Source organism: Phyllobates terribilis, unplaced genomic scaffold (genome assembly GCF_046119375.1).
Source record: "Phyllobates terribilis strain yellow unplaced genomic scaffold, ASM4611937v1 Scaffold_13__5_contigs__length_258822181, whole genome shotgun sequence".
Lineage (NCBI taxonomy): Eukaryota > Metazoa > Chordata > Amphibia > Anura > Dendrobatidae > Phyllobates > Phyllobates terribilis.
Genome location: NW_027362773.1, coordinates 148,008,842 through 148,032,796, shown reverse-complemented (window position 1 = coordinate 148,032,796; position 23,955 = coordinate 148,008,842).

Sequence of the window (23,955 nt, the reverse complement as noted above, 5' to 3'; positions counted from 1 at the left end):
ATATCCCACGGGGGTAAAATTGAAAAAAGGTGAAAACATTTTTTTTTTTTACTTAGTCATTTTTTCAGCGTTTATCAGACTTTCAGATAGGGGAAATGTCAGTGAGCGTTCCGATTTCAGTTCCAGAGTGATTCGCCCGATGAGTCCTTCATATTTAGTCATTTTCAGCCAATTTTCTGAATTTTTGAAAATGTCACTTTTTTGTGAAAATATCCACTAAATGAGGGAATAATATGTGTGAGGGTACCCCAGGAGAGTTCCAAATGTGTGTGGGTAGAATATATATCCCACGGGGGTAAAATTGAAAAAAGGTGAAAACATTTTTTTTTTGGACTTAGTCATTTTTTCAGCGTTTATCAGACTTTCAGATAGGGGAAATGTCAGTGAGCGTTCCGATTTCAGTTCCAGAGCGATTCGCCCGATGAGTCCTTCATATTTAGTCGTTTTCAGCCAAATTTCTGAATTTTTGAAAATTTCACTTTTTTGTGAAAATATCCACTAAATGAGGGAATAATATGTGTGAGGGTGCCCCAGGAGAGTTCCAAATGTGTGTGGGTAGAATATATATCCCACGGGGGTAAAATTGAAAAAAGGTGAAAAAATTTTTTTTTGGACTTAGTCATTTTTTCAGCGTTTATCAGACTTTCAGATAGGGGAAATATCAGTGAGCGTTCCGATTTCAGTTCCAGAGCGATTCGCCCGATGAACCCTTCATATTTAGTCGTTTTCAGCCAATTTTCTGAATTTTTGAAAATGTCACTTTTTTGTGAAAATATCCACTAAATGAGGGAATAATATGTGTGAGGGTACCCCAGGAGAGTTCCAAATGTGTGTGGGTAGAATATATATCCCACGGGGGTAAAATTGAAAAAAGGTGAAAAATTTTTTTTTTGGGACTTAGTCATTTTTTCAGCGTTTATCAGACTTTCAGATAGGGGAAATGTCAGTGAGCGTTCCGATTTCAGTTCCAGAGCATTCGCCTGATGAGTTCTTCATATTTAGTCGTTTTCAGCCAATTTTCAGAATTTTTGAAAATTTCACTTTTTTGTGAAAATATCCACTAAATGAGGGAATAATATGTGTGAGGGTACCCCAGGAGAGTTCCAAATGTGTGTGGGTAGAATATATATCCCACGGGGGTAAAATTGAAAAAAGTTGAAAAAATTTTTTTTTGGACTTAATCATTTTTTCAGCGTTTATCAGACTTTCAGATAGGGGAAATATCAGTGAGCATTCCGATTTCAGTTCCAGAGCGATTCGCCTGATGAGTCCTTCATATTTAGTCGTTTTCAGCCAATTTTCTGAATTATTGAAAATTTCACTTTTTTGTGAAAATATCCACTAAATGAGGAAATAATATGTGTGAGGGTACCACAGGAGAGTTCCAAATGTGTGTGGGTAGAATATATATCCCACGGGGGTAAAATTGAAAAAAGGTGAAAACATTTTTTTTTTGGACTTAGTCATTTTTTCAGCGTTTATCAGACTTTCAGATAGGGGAAATATCAGTGAGCGTTCCGATTTCAGTTCCAGAGCGATTCGCCCGATGAACCCTTCATATTTAGTCGTTTTCAGCCAATTTTCTGAATTTTTGAAAATGTCACTTTTTTGTGAAAATATCCACTAAATGAGGGAATAATATGTGTGAGGTTACCCCAGGAGAGTTCCAAATGTGTGTGGGTAGAATATATATCCCACGGGGGTAAAATTGAAAAAAGGTGAAAAATTTTTTTTTTGGGACTTAGTCATTTTTTCAGCGTTTATCAGACTTTCAGATAGGGGAAATGTCAGTGAGCGTTCCGATTTCAGTTCCAGAGCATTCGCCTGATGAGTTCTTCATATTTAGTCGTTTTCAGCCAATTTTCAGAATTTTTGAAAATTTCACTTTTTTGTGAAAATATCCACTAAATGAGGGAATAATATGTGTGAGGGTACCCCAGGAGAGTTCCAAATGTGTGTGGGTAGAATATATATCCCACGGGGGTAAAATTGAAAAAAGTTGAAAAAATTTTTTTTTGGACTTAATCATTTTTTCAGCGTTTATCAGACTTTCAGATAGGGGAAATATCAGTGAGCATTCCGATTTCAGTTCCAGAGCGATTCGCCTGATGAGTCCTTCATATTTAGTCGTTTTCAGCCAATTTTCTGAATTATTGAAAATTTCACTTTTTTGTGAAAATATCCACTAAATGAGGAAATAATATGTGTGAGGGTACCACAGGAGAGTTCCAAATGTGTGTGGGTAGAATATATATCCCACGGGGGTAAAATTGAAAAAAGGTGAAAACATTTTTTTTTTGGACTTAGTCATTTTTTCAGCGTTTATCAGACTTTCAGATAGGGGAAATATCAGTGAGCGTTCCGATTTCAGTTCCAGAGCGATTCGCCCGATGAACCCTTCATATTTAGTCGTTTTCAGCCAATTTTCTGAATTTTTGAAAATGTCACTTTTTTGTGAAAATATCCACTAAATGAGGGAATAATATGTGTGAGGGTACCCCAGGAGAGTTCCAAATGTGTGTGGGTAGAATATATATCCCACGGGGGTAAAATTGAAAAAAGGTGAAAAATTTTTTTTTTGGGACTTAGTCATTTTTTCAGCGTTTATCAGACTTTCAGATAGGGGAAATGTCAGTGAGCGTTCCGATTTCAGTTCCAGAGCATTCGCCTGATGAGTTCTTCATATTTAGTCGTTTTCAGCCAATTTTCAGAATTTTTGAAAATTTCACTTTTTTGTGAAAATATCCACTAAATGAGGGAATAATATGTGTGAGGGTACCCCAGGAGAGTTCCAAATGTGTGTGGGTAGAATATATATCCCACGGGGGTAAAATTGAAAAAAGTTGAAAAAATTTTTTTTTGGACTTAATCATTTTTTCAGCGTTTATCAGACTTTCAGATAGGGGAAATATCAGTGAGCATTCCGATTTCAGTTCCAGAGCGATTCGCCTGATGAGTCCTTCATATTTAGTCGTTTTCAGCCAATTTTCTGAATTATTGAAAATTTCACTTTTTTGTGAAAATATCCACTAAATGAGGAAATAATATGTGTGAGGGTACCACAGGAGAGTTCCAAATGTGTGTGGGTAGAATATATATCCCACGGGGGTAAAATTGAAAAAAGGTGAAAACATTTTTTTTTTGGACTTAGTCATTTTTTCAGCGTTTATCAGACTTTCAGATAGGGGAAATATCAGTGAGCGTTCCGATTTCAGTTCCAGAGCGATTCGCCCGATGAACCCTTCATATTTAGTCGTTTTCAGCCAATTTTCTGAATTTTTGAAAATTTCACTTTTTTGTGAAAATATCCACTAAATGAGGGAATAATATGTGTGAGGGTACCCCAGGAGAGTTCCAAATGTGTGTGGGTAGAATATATATCCCACGGGGGTAAAATTGAAAAAAGGTGAAAACATTTTTTTTTTTTACTTAGTCATTTTTTCAGCGTTTATCAGACTTTCAGATAGGGGAAATGTCAGTGAGAGTTCCGATTTCAGTTCCAGAGCGATTCGCCCGATGAGTCATTCATATTTAGTCGTTTTCAGCCAATTTTCAGAATTTTTGAAAATGTCACTTTTTTGTGAAAATATCCACTAAATGAGGGAATAATATGTGTGAGGGTACCCCAGGAGAGTTCCAAATGTGTGTGGGTAGAATATATATCCCACGGGGGTAAAATTGAAAAAAGGTGAAAACATTTTTTTTTTGGACTTAGTCATTTTTTCAGCGTTTATCAGACTTTCAGATAGGGGAAATATCAGTGAGCGTTCCGATTTCAGTTCCAGAGCGATTCGCCCGATGAACCCTTCATATTTAGTCGTTTTCAGCCAATTTTCTGAATTTTTGAAAATTTCACTTTTTTGTGAAAATATCCACTAAATGAGGGAATAATATGTGTGAGGGTACCCCAGGAGAGTTCCAAATGTGTGTGGGTAGAATATATATCCCACGGGGGTAAAATTGAAAAAAGGTGAAAACATTTTTTTTTTTTACTTAGTCATTTTTTCAGCGTTTATCAGACTTTCAGATAGGGGAAATATCAGTGAGCGTTCCGATTTCAGTTCCAGAGCATTCGCCTGATGAGTTCTTCATATTTAGTCGTTTTCAGCCAATTTTCAGAATTTTTGAAAATTTCACTTTTTTGTGAAAATATCCACTAAATGAGGGAATAATATGTGTGAGGGTACCCCAGGAGAGTTCCAAATGTGTGTGGGTAGAATATATATCCCACGGGGGTAAAATTGAAAAAAGTTGAAAAAATTTTTTTTTGGACTTAATCATTTTTTCAGCGTTTATCAGACTTTCAGATAGGGGAAATATCAGTGAGCATTCCGATTTCAGTTCCAGAGCGATTCGCCCGATGAGTCCTTCATATTTAGTCGTTTTCAGCCAATTTTCTGAATTATTGAAAATTTCACTTTTTTGTGAAAATATCCACTAAATGAGGAAATAATATGTGTGAGGGTACCACAGGAGAGTTCCAAATGTGTGTGGGTAGAATATATATCCCACGGGGGTAAAATTGAAAAAAGGTGAAAACATTTTTTTTTTGGACTTAGTCATTTTTTCAGCGTTTATCAGACTTTCAGATAGGGGAAATATCAGTGAGCGTTCCGGTTTCAGTTCCAGAGCGATTCGCCCGATTAGTCCTTCATATTTAGTCGTTTTCAGCCAATTTTCTGAATTTTGAAAATTTCACTTTTTTGTGAAAATATCCACTAAATGAGGGAATAATATGTGTGAGGGTACCTCAGGAGAGTTCCAATTGTGTGTGGGTAGAATATATATCCCACGGGGGTAAAATTGAAAAAAGGTGAAAAAAAAATTTTTTTTTTGGACTTAATCATTTTTTCAGCGTTTATCAGACTTTCAGATAGGGGAAATATCAGTGAGCATTCCGATTTCAGTTCCAGAGCGATTCGCCCGATGAGTCCTTCATATTTAGTCGTTTTCAGCCAATTTTCTGAATTATTGAAAATTTCACTTTTTTGTGAAAATATCCACTAAATGAGGGAATAATATGTGTGAGGGTACCCCAGGAGAGTTCAAAATGTGTGTGGGTAGAATATATATCCCACGGGGGTAAAATTGAAAAAAGGTGAAAAAAATTTTTTTTTAGACTTAGTCATTTTTCCGGCGTTTATCAGACTTTCAGATAGAGGAAATGTCAGTGAGCGTTCCGATTTCAGTTCCAGAGCGATTCCCCCGATGAGTCCTTCATATTTAGTCGTTTTCAGACAATTTTCTGAATTATTGAAAATTTCACTTTTTTGTGAAAATATCCACTAAATGAGGAAATAATATGTGTGAGGGTACCACAGGAGAGTTCCAAATGTGTGTGGGTAGAATATATATCCCACGGGGGTAAAATTGAAAAAAGGTGAAAACATATTTTTTTTGGACTTAGTCATTTTTTCAGCGTTTATCAGACTTTCAGATAGGGGAAATGTCAGTGAGCGTTCCGATTTCAGTTCCAGAGTGATTCGCCCGATGAGTCCTTCATATTTAGTCGTTTTCAGCCAATTTTCTGAATTTTTGAAAATTTCACTTTTTTGTGAAAATATCCACTAAATGAGGGAATAATATGTGTGAGGGTACCCCAGGAGAGTTCCAAATGTGTGTGGGTAGAATATATATCCCACGGGGGTAAAATTGAAAAAAGGTGAAAACATTTTTTTTTTTTACTTAGTCATTTTTTCAGCGTTTATCAGACTTTCAGATAGGGGAAATGTCAGTGAGCGTTCCGATTTCAGTTCCAGAGTGATTCGCCCGATGAGTCCTTCATATTTAGTCATTTTCAGCCAATTTTCTGAATTTTTGAAAATGTCACTTTTTTGTGAAAATATCCACTAAATGAGGGAATAATATGTGTGAGGGTACCCCAGGAGAGTTCCAAATGTGTGTGGGTAGAATATATATCCCACGGGGGTAAAATTGAAAAAAGGTGAAAACATTTTTTTTTTGGACTTAGTCATTTTTTCAGCGTTTATCAGACTTTCAGATAGGGGAAATGTCAGTGAGCGTTCCGATTTCAGTTCCAGAGCGATTCGCCCGATGAGTCCTTCATATTTAGTCGTTTTCAGCCAAATTTCTGAATTTTTGAAAATTTCACTTTTTTGTGAAAATATCCACTAAATGAGGGAATAATATGTGTGAGGGTGCCCCAGGAGAGTTCCAAATGTGTGTGGGTAGAATATATATCCCACGGGGGTAAAATTGAAAAAAGGTGAAAAAATTTTTTTTTGGACTTAGTCATTTTTTCAGCGTTTATCAGACTTTCAGATAGGGGAAATATCAGTGAGCGTTCCGATTTCAGTTCCAGAGCGATTCGCCCGATGAACCCTTCATATTTAGTCGTTTTCAGCCAATTTTCTGAATTTTTGAAAATGTCACTTTTTTGTGAAAATATCCACTAAATGAGGGAATAATATGTGTGAGGGTACCCCAGGAGAGTTCCAAATGTGTGTGGGTAGAATATATATCCCACGGGGGTAAAATTGAAAAAAGGTGAAAAATTTTTTTTTTGGGACTTAGTCATTTTTTCAGCGTTTATCAGACTTTCAGATAGGGGAAATGTCAGTGAGCGTTCCGATTTCAGTTCCAGAGCATTCGCCTGATGAGTTCTTCATATTTAGTCGTTTTCAGCCAATTTTCAGAATTTTTGAAAATTTCACTTTTTTGTGAAAATATCCACTAAATGAGGGAATAATATGTGTGAGGGTACCCCAGGAGAGTTCCAAATGTGTGTGGGTAGAATATATATCCCACGGGGGTAAAATTGAAAAAAGTTGAAAAAATTTTTTTTTGGACTTAATCATTTTTTCAGCGTTTATCAGACTTTCAGATAGGGGAAATATCAGTGAGCATTCCGATTTCAGTTCCAGAGCGATTCGCCTGATGAGTCCTTCATATTTAGTCGTTTTCAGCCAATTTTCTGAATTATTGAAAATTTCACTTTTTTGTGAAAATATCCACTAAATGAGGAAATAATATGTGTGAGGGTACCACAGGAGAGTTCCAAATGTGTGTGGGTAGAATATATATCCCACGGGGGTAAAATTGAAAAAAGGTGAAAACATTTTTTTTTTGGACTTAGTCATTTTTTCAGCGTTTATCAGACTTTCAGATAGGGGAAATATCAGTGAGCGTTCCGATTTCAGTTCCAGAGCGATTCGCCCGATGAACCCTTCATATTTAGTCGTTTTCAGCCAATTTTCTGAATTTTTGAAAATGTCACTTTTTTGTGAAAATATCCACTAAATGAGGGAATAATATGTGTGAGGTTACCCCAGGAGAGTTCCAAATGTGTGTGGGTAGAATATATATCCCACGGGGGTAAAATTGAAAAAAGGTGAAAAATTTTTTTTTTGGGACTTAGTCATTTTTTCAGCGTTTATCAGACTTTCAGATAGGGGAAATGTCAGTGAGCGTTCCGATTTCAGTTCCAGAGCATTCGCCTGATGAGTTCTTCATATTTAGTCGTTTTCAGCCAATTTTCAGAATTTTTGAAAATTTCACTTTTTTGTGAAAATATCCACTAAATGAGGGAATAATATGTGTGAGGGTACCCCAGGAGAGTTCCAAATGTGTGTGGGTAGAATATATATCCCACGGGGGTAAAATTGAAAAAAGTTGAAAAAATTTTTTTTTGGACTTAATCATTTTTTCAGCGTTTATCAGACTTTCAGATAGGGGAAATATCAGTGAGCATTCCGATTTCAGTTCCAGAGCGATTCGCCTGATGAGTCCTTCATATTTAGTCGTTTTCAGCCAATTTTCTGAATTATTGAAAATTTCACTTTTTTGTGAAAATATCCACTAAATGAGGAAATAATATGTGTGAGGGTACCACAGGAGAGTTCCAAATGTGTGTGGGTAGAATATATATCCCACGGGGGTAAAATTGAAAAAAGGTGAAAACATTTTTTTTTTGGACTTAGTCATTTTTTCAGCGTTTATCAGACTTTCAGATAGGGGAAATATCAGTGAGCGTTCCGATTTCAGTTCCAGAGCGATTCGCCCGATGAACCCTTCATATTTAGTCGTTTTCAGCCAATTTTCTGAATTTTTGAAAATGTCACTTTTTTGTGAAAATATCCACTAAATGAGGGAATAATATGTGTGAGGGTACCCCAGGAGAGTTCCAAATGTGTGTGGGTAGAATATATATCCCACGGGGGTAAAATTGAAAAAAGGTGAAAAATTTTTTTTTTGGGACTTAGTCATTTTTTCAGCGTTTATCAGACTTTCAGATAGGGGAAATGTCAGTGAGCGTTCCGATTTCAGTTCCAGAGCATTCGCCTGATGAGTTCTTCATATTTAGTCGTTTTCAGCCAATTTTCAGAATTTTTGAAAATTTCACTTTTTTGTGAAAATATCCACTAAATGAGGGAATAATATGTGTGAGGGTACCCCAGGAGAGTTCCAAATGTGTGTGGGTAGAATATATATCCCACGGGGGTAAAATTGAAAAAAGTTGAAAAAATTTTTTTTTGGACTTAATCATTTTTTCAGCGTTTATCAGACTTTCAGATAGGGGAAATATCAGTGAGCATTCCGATTTCAGTTCCAGAGCGATTCGCCTGATGAGTCCTTCATATTTAGTCGTTTTCAGCCAATTTTCTGAATTATTGAAAATTTCACTTTTTTGTGAAAATATCCACTAAATGAGGAAATAATATGTGTGAGGGTACCACAGGAGAGTTCCAAATGTGTGTGGGTAGAATATATATCCCACGGGGGTAAAATTGAAAAAAGGTGAAAACATTTTTTTTTTGGACTTAGTCATTTTTTCAGCGTTTATCAGACTTTCAGATAGGGGAAATATCAGTGAGCGTTCCGATTTCAGTTCCAGAGCGATTCGCCCGATGAACCCTTCATATTTAGTCGTTTTCAGCCAATTTTCTGAATTTTTGAAAATTTCACTTTTTTGTGAAAATATCCACTAAATGAGGGAATAATATGTGTGAGGGTACCCCAGGAGAGTTCCAAATGTGTGTGGGTAGAATATATATCCCACGGGGGTAAAATTGAAAAAAGGTGAAAACATTTTTTTTTTTTACTTAGTCATTTTTTCAGCGTTTATCAGACTTTCAGATAGGGGAAATGTCAGTGAGAGTTCCGATTTCAGTTCCAGAGCGATTCGCCCGATGAGTCATTCATATTTAGTCGTTTTCAGCCAATTTTCAGAATTTTTGAAAATGTCACTTTTTTGTGAAAATATCCACTAAATGAGGGAATAATATGTGTGAGGGTACCCCAGGAGAGTTCCAAATGTGTGTGGGTAGAATATATATCCTACTGGGGTAAAATTGAAAAAAGGTGAAAAAAATTTTTTTTGGACTTAGTCATTTTTTCAGCGTTTATCAGACTTTCAGATAGGGGAAATGTCAGTGAGTGTTCCGATTTTGAGTTCCAGAGCGATTCGCCCGATGAGTCCTTCATATTTAGTCGTTTTCAGCCAATTTTCAGAATTTTTGAAAATGTCACTTTTTTGTGAAAATATCCACTAAATGAGGGAATAATATGTGTGAGGGTACCCCAGGAGAGTTCCAAATGTGTGTGGGTAGAATATATATCCTACTGGGGTAAAATTGAAAAAAGGTGAAACAAATTTTTTTTGGACTTAGTCATTTTTCCGGCGTTTATCAGACTTTCAGATAGGGGAAATATCAGTGAGCGTTCCGATTTTAGTTCCAGAGCGATTCGCCCAAGGAGTACTTCATATTTAGTCGTTTTCAGACAATTTTCTGAATTTTTGAAAATTTCTCTTTTTTGTGAAAATATCCACTAAATGAGGGAATAATATGTGTGAGGGTACCCCAGGAGAGTTCCAAATGTGTGTGGGTAGAATATATATCCCACGGGGGTAAAATTGAAAAAAGTTGAAAAAATTTTTTTTTTAGACTTAGTCATTTTTCCGGCGTTTATCAGACTTTCAGATAGGGGAAATGTCAGTGAGCGTTCCGATTTCAGTTCCAGAGCGATTCGCCCGATGAGTCCTTCATATTTAGTCGTTTTCAGCCAATTTTCTGAATTTTTGAAAATGTCACTTTTTTGTGAAAATATCCACTAAATGAGGGAATAATATGTGTGAGGGTACCCCAGGAGAGTTCCAAATGTGTGTGGGTAGAATATATATCCCACGGGGGTAAAATTGAAAAAAGGTGAAAAAATTTTTTTTTGGACTTAGTCATTTTTCCGGCGTTTATCAGACTTTCAGATAGGGGAAATGTCAATGAGCGTTCTGATTTCAGTTCCAGAGCGATTCGCCCGATGAGTCCTTCATATTTAGTCGTTTTCAGCCAATTTTCTGAATTTTTGAAAATTTCACTTTTTTGTGAAAATATCCACTAAATGAGGGAATAATATGTGTGAGGGTACCCCAGGAGAGTTCCAAATGTGTGTGGGTAGAATATATATCCCACGGGGGTAAAATTGAAAAAATTTTTTTTTTAGACTTAGTCATTTTTCCGGCATTTATCAGACTTTCAGATAGGGGAAATGTCAGTGAGCGTTCCGATTTCAGTTCCAGAGCGATTCGCCCGATGAGTCCTTCATATTTAGTCGTTTTCAGCCAATTTTCTGAATTTTTGAAAATGTCACTTTTTTGTGAAAATATCCACTAAATGAGGGAATAATATGTGTGAGGGTACCCCAGGAGAGTTCCAAATGTGTGTGGGTAGAATATATATCCCACTGGGGTAAAATTGAAAAAAGGTGAAAAAAATTTTTTTTGGACTTAGTCATTTTTTCAGCGTTTATCAGACTTTCAGATAGGGGAAATGTCAGTGAGCGTTCCGATTTCAGTTCCAGAGCGATTCGCCCGATGAGTCCTTCATATTTAGTCGTTTTCAGCCAATTTTCAGAATTTTTGAAAATTTCACTTTTTTGTGAAAATATCCACTAAATGAGGGAATAATATGTGTGAGGGTACCCCAGGAGAGTTCCAAATGTGTGTGGGTAGAATATATATCCCACGGGGGTAAAATTGAAAAAAGTTGAAAAAATTTTTTTTTTAGACTTAGTCATTTTTCCGGCGTTTATCAGACTTTCAGATAGGGGAAATGTCAGTGAGCGTTCCGATTTCAGTTCCAGAGCGATTCGCCCGATGAGTCCTTCATATTTAGTCGTTTTCAGCCAATTTTCTGAATTTTTGAAAATGTCACTTTTTTGTGAAAATATCCACTAAATGAGGGAATAATATGTGTGAGGGTACCCCAGGAGAGTTCCAAATGTGTGTGGGTAGAATTTATATCCCACGGGGGTAAAATTGAAAAAAGGTGAAAAAATTTTTTTTTGGACTTAGTCATTTTTCCGGCGTTTATCAGACTTTCAGATAGGGGAAATGTCAATGAGCGTTCTGATTTCAGTTACAGAGCGATTCGCCCGATGAGTCCTTCATATTTAGTCGTTTTCAGCCAATTTTCTGAATTTTTGAAAATTTCACTTTTTTGTGAAAATATCCACTAAATGAGGGAATAATATGTGTGAGGGTACCCCAGGAGAGTTCCAAATGTGTGTGGGTAGAATATATATCCCACGGGGGTAAAATTGAAAAAAGTTGAAAAAATTTTTTTTTTAGACTTAGTCATTTTTCCGGCGTTTATCAGACTTTCAGATAGGGGAAATGTCAGTGAGCGTTCCGATTTCAGTTCCAGAGCAATTAGACGTATGAGTCCTTCAAATTTAGTCGTTTTCAGCCAATTTTCTGAATTTTTGAAAATTTCACTTTTTTGCGAAAATATCCACTAAATGAGGGAATAATATGTGTGAGGGTACCCCAGGAGAGTTCCAAATGTGTGTGGGTAGAATATATATCCCACGGGGGTAAAATTGAAAAAAGGTGAAAAAATTTTTTTTTGGACTTAGTCATTTTTCCGGCGTTTATCAAACTTTCAGATAGGGGAAATGTCAGTGAGCGTTCCGATTTCAGTTCCAGAGCGATTCGCCCGATGAGTCCTTCATATTTAGTCGTTTTTCGCCAATTTTCTGAATTTTTGAAAATGTCACTTTTTTGTGAAAATATCCACTAAATGAGGGAATAATATGTGTGAGGGTACCCCAGGAGAGTTCCAAATGTGTGTGGGTAGAATATATATCCCACGGGGGTAAAATTGAAAAAAGGTGAAAATTATTTTTTTTGGACTTAGTCATTTTTTCAGCGTTTATCAGACTTTCAGATAGGGGAAATGTCAGTGAGCGTTCCGATTTCAGTTCCAGAGCGATTCGCCCGATTAGTCCTTCATATTTAGTCGTTTTCAGCCAATTTTCTGAATTTTTGAAAATTTCACTTTTTTGTGAAAATATCCACTAAATGAGGGAATAATATGTGTGAGGGTACCCCAGGAGAGTTCCAAATGTATGTGGGTAGAATATATATCCCACGGGGGTAAAACTGAAAAAAGTTGAAAAAAAATTTTTTTTAGACTTAGTCATTTTTCCGCCGTTTATCAGACTTTCAGATAGGGGAAATGTCAGTGAGCGTTCCGATTTCAGTTCCAGAGCGATTCGCCCGATGAGTCCTTCATATTTAGTCGTTTTTAGCCAATTTTCTGAATTTTTGAAAATGTCACTTTTTTGTGAAAATATCCACTAAATGAGGGAATAATATGTGTGAGGGTACCCCAGGAGAGTTCCAAATGTGTGTGGGTAGAATATATATCCCACGGGGGTAAAATTGAAAAAAGGTGAAAATTATTTTTTTTGGACTTAGTCATTTTTTCAGCGTTTATCAGACTTTCAGATAGGGGAAATGTCAGTGAGCGTTCCGATTTCAGTTCCAGAGCGATTCGCCCGATTAGTCCTTCATATTTAATCGTTTTCAGCCAATTTTCTGAATTTTTGAAAATTTCACTTTTTTGTGAAAATATCCACTAAATGAGGGAATAATATGTGTGAGGGTACCCCAGGAGAGTTCCAAATGTATGTGGGTAGAATATATATCCCACGGGGGTAAAATTGAAAAAAGTTGAAAAAAATTTTTTTTTAGACTTAGTCATTTTTTCAGCGTTTATCAGACTTTCAGATAGGGGAAATATCAGTGAGCGTTACGATTTCAGTTCCAGAGCAATTAGCCCGATGAGTCCTTCAAATTTAGTCGTTTTCAGCCAATTTTCTGAATTTTTGAAAATTTCACTTTTTTTGTGAAAATATCCACTAAATGAGGGAATAATATGTGTGAGGGTACCCCAGGAGAATTCCAAATGTGTGTGGGTAGAATATATATCCCACGGGGGTAAAATTGAATAAAGGTGAAAAAATTTTTTTTTGGACTTAGTCATTTTTCCGGCGTTTATCAGACTTTCAGATAGGGGAAATGTCAGTGAGCGTTCCGATTTCAGTTCCAGAGCGATTCGCCCGATGAGTCCTTCATATTTAGTCGTTTTTAGCCAATTTTCTGAATTTTTGAAAATGTCACTTTTTTGTGAAAATATCCACTAAATGAGGGAATAATATGTGTGAGGGTACCCCAGGAGAGTTCCAAATGTGTGTGGGTAGAATATATATCCCACGGGGGTAAAATTGAAAAAAGGTGAACATTTTTTTTTTTGGACTTAGTCATTTTTTCAGCGTTTATCAGACTTTCAGATAGGGGAAATGTCAGTGAGCGTTCCGATTTCAGTTCCAGATCGATTCGCCCGATGAGTCCTTCATATTTAGTCGTTTTCAGCCAATTTTCTGAATTTTGAAAATTTCACTTTTTTGTGAAAATATAAACTAAATGAGGGAATAATATGTGTGAGGGTACCCCAGGAGAGTTCCAAATGTGTGTGGGTAGAATATATATCCCACGGGGGTAAAATTGAAAAAAGGTGAAAAAATTTTTTTTGGACTTAGTCATTTTTCCGGCGTTTATCAGACTTTCAGATAGGGGAAATGTCAGTGAGCATTCCGATTTCAGTTCCAGATCGATTCGCCCGATGAGTCCTTCATATTTAGTCGTTTTCAGCCAATTTTCTGAATTTTTGAAAATTTCACTTTTTTGTGAAAATATCCACTAAATGAGGGAATAATATGTGTGAGGGTACCCCAGGAGAGTTCCAAATGTGTGTGGGTAGAAGATATATCCCACGGGGGTAAAATTGAAAAAAGGTGAAAAAATTTTTTTTTTTAGACTTAGTCATTTTTCCGGCGTTTATCAGACTTTCAGATAGGGGAAATGTCAGTGAGCGTTCCGATTTCAGTTCCAGAGCGATTTGCCCGATGAGTCCTTCATATTTAGTTGTTTTCAGCCAATTTTCTGAATTTTTGAAAATGTCACTTTTTTGTGAAAATATCCACTAAATGAAGGAATAATATGTGTGAGGGTACCCCAGGAGAGTTCCAAATGTGTGTGGGTAGAATATATATTCCACGGGGGTAAAATTGAAAAAAGGTGAAAATTTTTTTTTTTGGACTTAGTCATTTTTTCAGCGTTTATCAGACTTTCAGATAGGGGAAATGTCAGTGAGCGTTACGATTTCAGTTCCAGAGCAATTAGCCCGATGAGTCCTTCATATTTAGTCGTTTTTAGCCAATTTTCTGAATTTTTGAAAATGTCACTTTTTTGTGAAAATATCCACTAAATGAGGGAATAATATGTTTGAGGGTACCCCAGGAGAGTTCCAAATGTGTGTGGGTAGAATATATATCCCACGGGGGTAAAATTGAAAAAAGGTGAAAATTTTTTTTTTTGGACTTAGTCATTTTTTCAGCGTTTATCAGACTTTCAGATAGGGGAAATGTCAGTGAGCGTTCCGATTTCAGTTCCAGAGCGATTCGCCCGATGAGTCCTTCATATTTAGTCGTTTTCAGCCAATTTTCTGAATTTTTGAAAATTTCACTTTTTTGTGAAAATATCCACTAAATGAGGGAATAATATGTGTGAGGGTATCCCAGGAGAGTTCCAAATGTGTGTGGGTAGAATATATATCCCACGGGGGTAAAATTGAAAAAAGGTGAAAAAATTTTTTTTTTAGACTTAGTCATTTTTCCGGCGTTTATCAGACTTTCAGATAGGGGAAATGTCAGTGAGCGTTCCGATTTCAGTTCCAGAGCGATTTGCACGATGAGTCCTTCATGTTTAGTCGTTTTCAGCCAATTTTCTGAATTTTTGAAAATGTCTCTTTTTTGTGAAAATATCCACTAAATGAGGGAATAATATGTGTGAGGGTACCCCAGGAGAGTTCCAAATGTGTGTGGGTAGAATATATATCCCACGGGGGTAAAATTGAAAAAAGTTGAAAAAATTTTTTTTTTAGACTTAGTCATTTTTCCGGCGTTTATCAGACTTTCAGATAGGGGAAATGTCAGTGAGCGTTCCGATTTCAGTTCCAGAGCGATTCGCCCGATGAGTCCTTCATATTTAGTCGTTTTCAGCCAATTTTCTGAATTTTTGAAAATGTCACTTTTTTGTGAAAATATCCACTAAATGAGGGAATAATATGTGTGAGGGTACCCCAGGAGAGTTCCAAATGTGTGTGGGTAGAATTTATATCCCACGGGGGTAAAATTGAAAAAAGGTGAAAAAATTTTTTTTTGGACTTAGTCATTTTTCCGGCGTTTATCAGACTTTCAGATAGGGGAAATGTCAATGAGCGTTCTGATTTCAGTTACAGAGCGATTCGCCCGATGAGTCCTTCATATTTAGTCGTTTTCAGCCAATTTTCTGAATTTTTGAAAATTTCACTTTTTTGTGAAAATATCCACTAAATGAGGGAATAATATGTGTGAGGGTACCCCAGGAGAGTTCCAAATGTGTGTGGGTAGAATATATATCCCACGGGGGTAAAATTGAAAAAAGTTGAAAAAATTTTTTTTTTAGACTTAGTCATTTTTCCGGCGTTTATCAGACTTTCAGATAGGGGAAATGTCAGTGAGCGTTCCGATTTCAGTTCCAGAGCAATTAGACGTATGAGTCCTTCAAATTTAGTCGTTTTCAGCCAATTTTCTGAATTTTTGAAAATTTCACTTTTTTGCGAAAATATCCACTAAATGAGGGAATAATATGTGTGAGGGTACCCCAGGAGAGTTCCAAATGTGTGTGGGTAGAATATATATCCCACGGGGGTAAAATTGAAAAAAGGTGAAAAAATTTTTTTTTGGACTTAGTCATTTTTCCGGCGTTTATCAAACTTTCAGATAGGGGAAATGTCAGTGAGCGTTACGATTTCAGTTCCAGAGCGATTCGCCCGATGAGTCCTTCATATTTAGTCGTTTTTCGCCAATTTTCTGAATTTTTGAAAATGTCACTTTTTTGTGAAAATATCCACTAAATGAGGGAATAATATGTGTGAGGGTACCCCAGGAGAGTTCCAAATGTGTGTGGGTAGAATATATATCCCACGGGGGTAAAATTGAAAAAAGGTGAAAATTATTTTTTTTGGACTTAGTCATTTTTTCAGCGTTTATCAGACTTTCAGATAGGGGAAATGTCAGTGAGCGTTCCGATTTCAGTTCCAGAGCGATTCGCCCGATTAGTCCTTCATATTTAGTCGTTTTCAGCCAATTTTCTGAATTTTTGAAAATTTCACTTTTTTGTGAAAATATCCACTAAATGAGGGAATAATATGTGTGAGGGTACCCCAGGAGAGTTCCAAATGTATGTGGGTAGAATATATATCCCACGGGGGTAAAACTGAAAAAAGTTGAAAAAAAATTTTTTTTAGACTTAGTCATTTTTCCGCCGTTTATCAGACTTTCAGATAGGGGAAATGTCAGTGAGCGTTCCGATTTCAGTTCCAGAGCGATTCGCCCGATGAGTCCTTCATATTTAGTCGTTTTTAGCCAATTTTCTGAATTTTTGAAAATGTCACTTTTTTGTGAAAATATCCACTAAATGAGGGAATAATATGTGTGAGGGTACCCCAGGAGAGTTCCAAATGTGTGTGGGTAGAATATATATCCCACGGGGGTAAAATTGAAAAAAGGTGAAAATTATTTTTTTTGGACTTAGTCATTTTTTCAGCGTTTATCAGACTTTCAGATAGGGGAAATGTCAGTGAGCGTTCCGATTTCAGTTCCAGAGCGATTCGCCCGATTAGTCCTTCATATTTAATCGTTTTCAGCCAATTTTCTGAATTTTTGAAAATTTCACTTTTTTGTGAAAATATCCACTAAATGAGGGAATAATATGTGTGAGGGTACCCCAGGAGAGTTCCAAATGTGTGTGGGTAGAAGATATATCCCACGGGGGTAAAATTGAAAAAAGGTGAAAAAATTTTTTTTTTTAGACTTAGTCATTTTTCCGGCGTTTATCAGACTTTCAGATAGGGGAAATGTCAGTGAGCGTTCCGATTTCAGTTCCAGAGCGATTTGCCCGATGAGTCCTTCATATTTAGTTGTTTTCAGCCAATTTTCTGAATTTTTGAAAATGTCACTTTTTTGTGAAAATATCCACTAAATGAGGGAATAATATGTGTGAGGGTACCCCAGGAGAGTTCCAAATGTGTGTGGGTAGAATATATATTCCACGGGGGTAAAATTGAAAAAAGGTGAAAATTTTTTTTTTTGGACTTAGTCATTTTTTCAGCGTTTATCAGACTTTCAGATAGGGGAAATGTCAGTGAGCGTTACGATTTCAGTTCCAGAGCAATTAGCCCGATGAGTCCTTCATATTTAGTCGTTTTTAGCCAATTTTCTGAATTTTTGAAAATGTCACTTTTTTGTGAAAATATCCACTAAATGAGGGAATAATATGTTTGAGGGTACCCCAGGAGAGTTCCAAATGTGTGTGGGTAGAATATATATCCCACGGGGGTAAAATTGAAAAAAGGTGAAAATTTTTTTTTTTGGACTTAGTCATTTTTTCAGCGTTTATCAGACTTTCAGATAGGGGAAATGTCAGTGAGCGTTCCGATTTCAGTTCCAGAGCGATTCGCCCGATGAGTCCTTCATATTTAGTCGTTTTCAGCCAATTTTCTGAATTTTTGAAAATGTCTCTTTTTTGTGAAAATATCCACTAAATGAGGGAATAATATGTGTGAGGGTACCCCAGGAGAGTTCCAAATGTGTGTGGGTAGAATATATATCCCACGGGGGTAAAATTGAAAAAAGGTGAAAAATTTTTTTTTTTAGACTTAGTCATTTTTCCGGCGTTTATCAGACTTTCAGATAGGGGAAATGTCAGTGAGCGTTCCGATTTCAGTTCCAGATCGATACGCCCGATGAGTCCTTCATATTTAGTCGTTTTCAGCCTATTTTCAGAATTTTTGAAAATTTCACTTTTTTGTGAAAATATCAACTAAATGAGGGAATAATATGTGTGAGGGTATCCCAGGAGAGTTCCAAATGTGTGTGGGTAGAATATATATCCCACGGGGGTAAAATTGAAAAAAGGTGAAAAAATTTTTTTTTTTAGACTTAGTCATTTTTCCGGCGTTTATCAGACTTTCAGATAGGGGAAATGTCAGTGAGCGTTCCGATTTCAGTTCCAGAGCGATTTGCCCGATGAGTCCTTCATATTTAGTCGTTTTCAGCCAATTTTCTGAATTTTTGAAAAAGGCACTTTTTTGTGAAAATATCCACTAAATGAGGGAATAATATGTGTGAGGGTACCCCAGGAGAGTTCCAAATGTGTGTGGGTAGAATATATATTCCACGGGGGTAAAATTGAAAAAAGGTGAAAATTTTTTTTTTTGGACTTAGTCATTTTTTCAGCGTTTATCAGACTTTCAGATAGGGGAAATGTCAGTGAGCGTTCCGATTTCAGTTCCAGAGCGATTCGCCCGATGAGTCCTTCATATTTAGTCGTTTTCAGCCAATTTTCTGAATTTTTGAAAATTTCACTTTTTTGTGAAAATATCCACTAAATGAGGGAATAATATGTGTGAGTGTACCCCAGGAGAGTTCCAAATGTGTGTGGGTAGAATATATATCCCACGGGGGTAAAATTGAAAAAAGGTGAAAAAATTTTTTTTTTAGACTTAGTCATTTTTCCGGCGTTTATCAGACTTTCAGATAGGGGAAATGTCAGTGAGCGTTCCGATTTCAGTTCCAGAGCGATTTGCCTGATGAGTCCTTCATATTTAGTCGTTTTCAGCCAATTTTCTGAATTTTTGAAAATGTCACTTTTTTGTGAAAATATCCACTAAATGAGGGAATAATATGTGTGAGGGTACCCCAGGAGAGTTCCAAATGTGTGTGGGTAGAATATATAGCCCACGGGGGTAAAATTGAAAAAAGGTGAAAATTTTTTTTTTTGGACTTAGTCATTTTTTCAGCGTTTATCAGACTTTCAGATAGGGGAAATGTCAGTGAGCGTTCCGATTTCAGTTCCAGAGCGATTCGCCCGATGAGTCCTTCATATTTAGTCGTTTTCAGCCAATTTTCTGAATTTTTGAAAATGTCTCTTTTTTGTGAAAATATCCACTAAATGAGGGAATAATATGTGTGAGGGTACCCCAGGAGAGTTCCAAATGTGTGTGGGTAGAATATATATCCCACGGGGGTAAAATTGAAAAAAGGTGAAAAATTTTTTTTTTTAGACTTAGTCATTTTTCCGGCGTTTATCAGACTTTCAGATAGGGGAAATGTCAGTGAGCGTTCCGATTTCAGTTCCAGATCGATACGCCCGATGAGTCCTTCATATTTAGTCGTTTTCAGCCTATTTTCAGAATTTTTGAAAATTTCACTTTTTTGTGAAAATATCAACTAAATGAGGGAATAATATGTGTGAGGGTATCCCAGGAGAGTTCCAAATGTGTGTGGGTAGAATATATATCCCACGGGGGTAAAATTGAAAAAAGGTGAAAAAATTTTTTTTTTTAGACTTAGTCATTTTTCCGGCGTTTATCAGACTTTCAGATAGGGGAAATGTCAGTGAGCGTTCCGATTTCAGTTCCAGAGCGATTTGCCCGATGAGTCCTTCATATTTAGTCGTTTTCAGCCAATTTTCTGAATTTTTGAAAAAGGCACTTTTTTGTGAAAATATCCACTAAATGAGGGAATAATATGTGTGAGGGTACCCCAGGAGAGTTCCAAATGTGTGTGGGTAGAATATATATTCCACGGGGGTAAAATTGAAAAAAGGTGAAAATTTTTTTTTTTGGACTTAGTCATTTTTTCAGCGTTTATCAGACTTTCAGATAGGGGAAATGTCAGTGAGCGTTCCGATTTCAGTTCCAGAGCGATTCGCCCGATGAGTCCTTCATATTTAGTCGTTTTCAGCCAATTTTCTGAATTTTTGAAAATTTCACTTTTTTGTGAAAATATCCACTAAATGAGGGAATAATATGTGTGAGTGTACCCCAGGAGAGTTCCAAATGTGTGTGGGTAGAATATATATCCCACGGGGGTAAAATTGAAAAAAGGTGAAAAAATTTTTTTTTTAGACTTAGTCATTTTTCCGGCGTTTATCAGACTTTCAGATAGGGGAAATGTCAGTGAGCGTTCCGATTTCAGTTCCAGAGCGATTTGCCTGATGAGTCCTTCATATTTAGTCGTTTTCAGCCAATTTTCTGAATTTTTGAAAATGTCACTTTTTTGTGAAAATATCCACTAAATGAGGGAATAATATGTGTGAGGGTACCCCAGGAGAGTTCCAAATGTGTGTGGGTAGAATATATAGCCCACGGGGGTAAAATTGAAAAAAGGTGAAAAAATATTTTTCTTGGACTTAGTCATTTTTTCAGCGTTTATCAGACTTTCAGATAGGGGAAATGTCAGTGAGAGTTCCGATTTCAGTTCCAGAGCGATTCGCCCGATGAGTCATTGATATTTAGTCGTTTTCAGCCTATTTTCAGAATTTTTGAAAATTTCACTTTTTTGTGAAAATATCCACTAAATGAGGGAATAATATGTGTGAGGGTACCCCAGGAGAGTTCCAACTGTGTGTGGGTAGAAGATATATCCCACGGGGGTAAAATTGAAAAAAGGTGAAAATTTTTTTTTTTGGACTTAGTCATTTTTTCAGCGTTTATCAGACTTTCAGATAGGGGAAATGTCAGTGAGCGTTCCGATTTCAGTTCCAGAGCGATTCGCCCGATGAGTCCTTCATATTTAGTCGTTTTTAGCCAATTTTCTGAATTTTTGAAAATGTCACTTTTTTGTGAAAATATCCACTAAATGAGGGAATAATATGTGTGAGGGTACCCCAGGAGAGTTCCAAATGTGTGTGGGTAGAATATATATCCCACGGGGGTAAAATTGAAAAAAGGTGAAAAAATTTTTTTTTTAGACTTAGTCATTTTTCCGGCGTTTATCAGACTTTCAGATAGGGGAAATGTCAGTGAGCGTTCCGATTTCAGTTCCAGAGCGATTTGCCCGATGAGTCCTTCATATTTAGTCGTTTTCAGCCAATTTTCAGAATTTTTGAAAATGTCACTTTTTTGTGAAAATATCCACTAAATGAGGGAATAATATGTGTGAGGGTACCCCAGGAGAGTTCCAAATGTGTGTGGGTAGAATATATAGCCCACGGGGGTAAAATTGAAAAAAGGTGAAAAAATATTTTTCTTGGACTTAGTCATTTTTTCAGCGTTTATCAGACTTTCAGATAGGGGAAATGTCAGTGAGAGTTCCGATTTCAGTTCCAGAGCGATTCGCCCGATGAGTCATTCATATTTAGTCGTTTTCAGCCTATTTTCAGAATTTTTGAAAATTTCACTTTTTTGTGAAAATATCCACTAAATGAGGGAATAATATGTGTGAGGGTACCCCAGGAGAGTTCCAAATGTGTGTGGGTAGAATATATATCCCACGGGGGTAAAATTGAAAAAAGTTGAAAAAAATTTTTTTTAGACTTAGTCATTTTTCCGGCGTTTATCAGACTTTCAGATAGGGGAAATGTCAGTTAGCGTTCCGATTTCAGTTCCAGAGTGATTTGCCCAATGAGTCCTTCATATTTAGTCGTTTTCAGCCAATTTTCTGAATTTTTGAAAATTTCACCTTTTTGTGAAAATATCCACTAAATGAGGGAATAATATGTGTGAGGGTACCCCAGGAGAGTTCCAAATGTGTGTGGGTAGAATATATATCCCACGGGGGTAAAATTGAAAAAAGTTGAAAAAATTTTTTTTTGGACTTAGTCATTTTTCCGCCGTTTATCAGACTTTCAGATAGGGGAAATGTCAGTGAGCGTTCCGATTTCAGTTCCAGAGCGATTAGCCCGATGAGTCCTTCATATTTAGTCGTTTTCAGCCAATTTTCAGAATTTTTGAAAATTTCACTTTTTTGTGAAAATATCCACTAAATGAGGGAATAATATGTGTGAGGGTACCCCAGGAGAGGTCCAAATGTGTGTGGGTAGAATATATATCCCACGGGGGTAAAATTGAAAAAAGGTGAAAAAATTTTTTTTTTAGACTTAGTCATTTTTCCGCCGTTTATCAGACTTTCAGATAGGGGAAATGTCAGTGAGCGTTCCGATTTCAGTTCCAGAGCGATTTGCCCGATGAGTCCTTCATATTTAGTCGTTTTCAGCCAATTTTCTGAATTTTTGAAAATGTCACTTTTTTGTGAAAATATCCACTAAATGAGGGAATAATATGTGTGAGGGTACCCCAGGAGAGTTCCAAATGTGTGTGGGTAGAATATATATCCCACGGGGGTAAAATTGAAAAAAGTTGAAAAAATTTTTTTTTGGACTTAGTCATTTTTCCGCCGTTTATCAGACTTTCAGATAGGGGAAATGTCAGTGAGCGTTCCGATTTCAGTTCCAGAGCGATTTGCCCGATGAGTCCTTCATATTTAGTCGTTTTCAGCCAATATTCAGAATTTTTGAAAATTTCACTTTTTTGTGAAAATATCCACTAAATGAGGGAATAATATGTGTGAGGGTACCCCAGGAGAGGTCCAAATGTGTGTGGGTAGAATATATATCCCACGGGGGTAAAATTGAAAAAAGGTGAAAAAATTTTTTTTTTAGACTTAGTCATTTTTCCGGCGTTTATCAGACTTTCAGATAGGGGAAATGTCAGTGAGCGTTCCGATTTCAGTTCCAGAGCGATTCGCCCGATGAGTCCTTCATATTTAGTCGTTTTTAGCCAATTTTCTGAATTTTTGAAAATGTCACTTTTTTGTGAAAATATCCACTAAATGAGGGAATAATATGTGTGAGGGTACCCCAGGAGAGTTCCAAACGTGTGTGGGTAGAATATATATCCCACGGGGGTAAAATTGAAAAAAGGTGAAAATTTTTTTTTTTGGACTTAGTCATTTTTTCAGCGTTTATCAGACTTTCAGATAGGGGAAATGTCAGTGAGCGTTCCGATTTCAGTTCCAGAGCGATTCACCCGATGAGTCCTTCATATTTAGTCGTTTTCAGCCAATTTTCTGAATTTTTGAAATTTCACTTTTTTGTGAAAATATCCACTAAATGAGGGAATAATATGTGTGAGTGTACCCCAGGAGAGTTCCAAATGTGTGTGGGTAGAATATATATCCCACGGGGGTAAAATTGAAAAAAGGTGAAAAAATTTTTTTTTTGGACTTAGTCGTTTTTCCGGCGTTCATCAGACTTTCAGATAGGGGAAATGTCAGTGAGCGTTCCGATTTCAGTTCCAGAGCGATTTGCCCGATGAGTCCTTCATATTTAGTCGTTTTCAGCCAATTTTCTGAATTTTTGAAAATGTCACTTTTTTGTGAAAATATCCACTAAATGAGGGAATAATATGTGTGAGGGTACCCCAGGAGAGTTCCAAATGTGTGTGGGTAGAATATATAGCCCACGGGGGTAAAATTGAAAAAAGGTGAAAAAATATTTTTCTTGGACTTAGTCATTTTTTCAGCGTTTATCAGACTTTCAGATAGGGGAAATGTCAGTGAGAGTTCCGAATTCAGTTCCAGAGCGATTCGCCCGATGAGTCATTCATATTTAGTCGTTTTCAGCCAATTTTCTGAATTTTTGAAAATGTCACTTTTTTGTGAAAATATCCACTAAATGAGGGAATAATATGTGTGAGGGTACCCCAGGAGAGTTCGAAATGTGTGTGGGTAGAATATATATCCCACGGGGGTAAAATTGAAAAAAGGTGA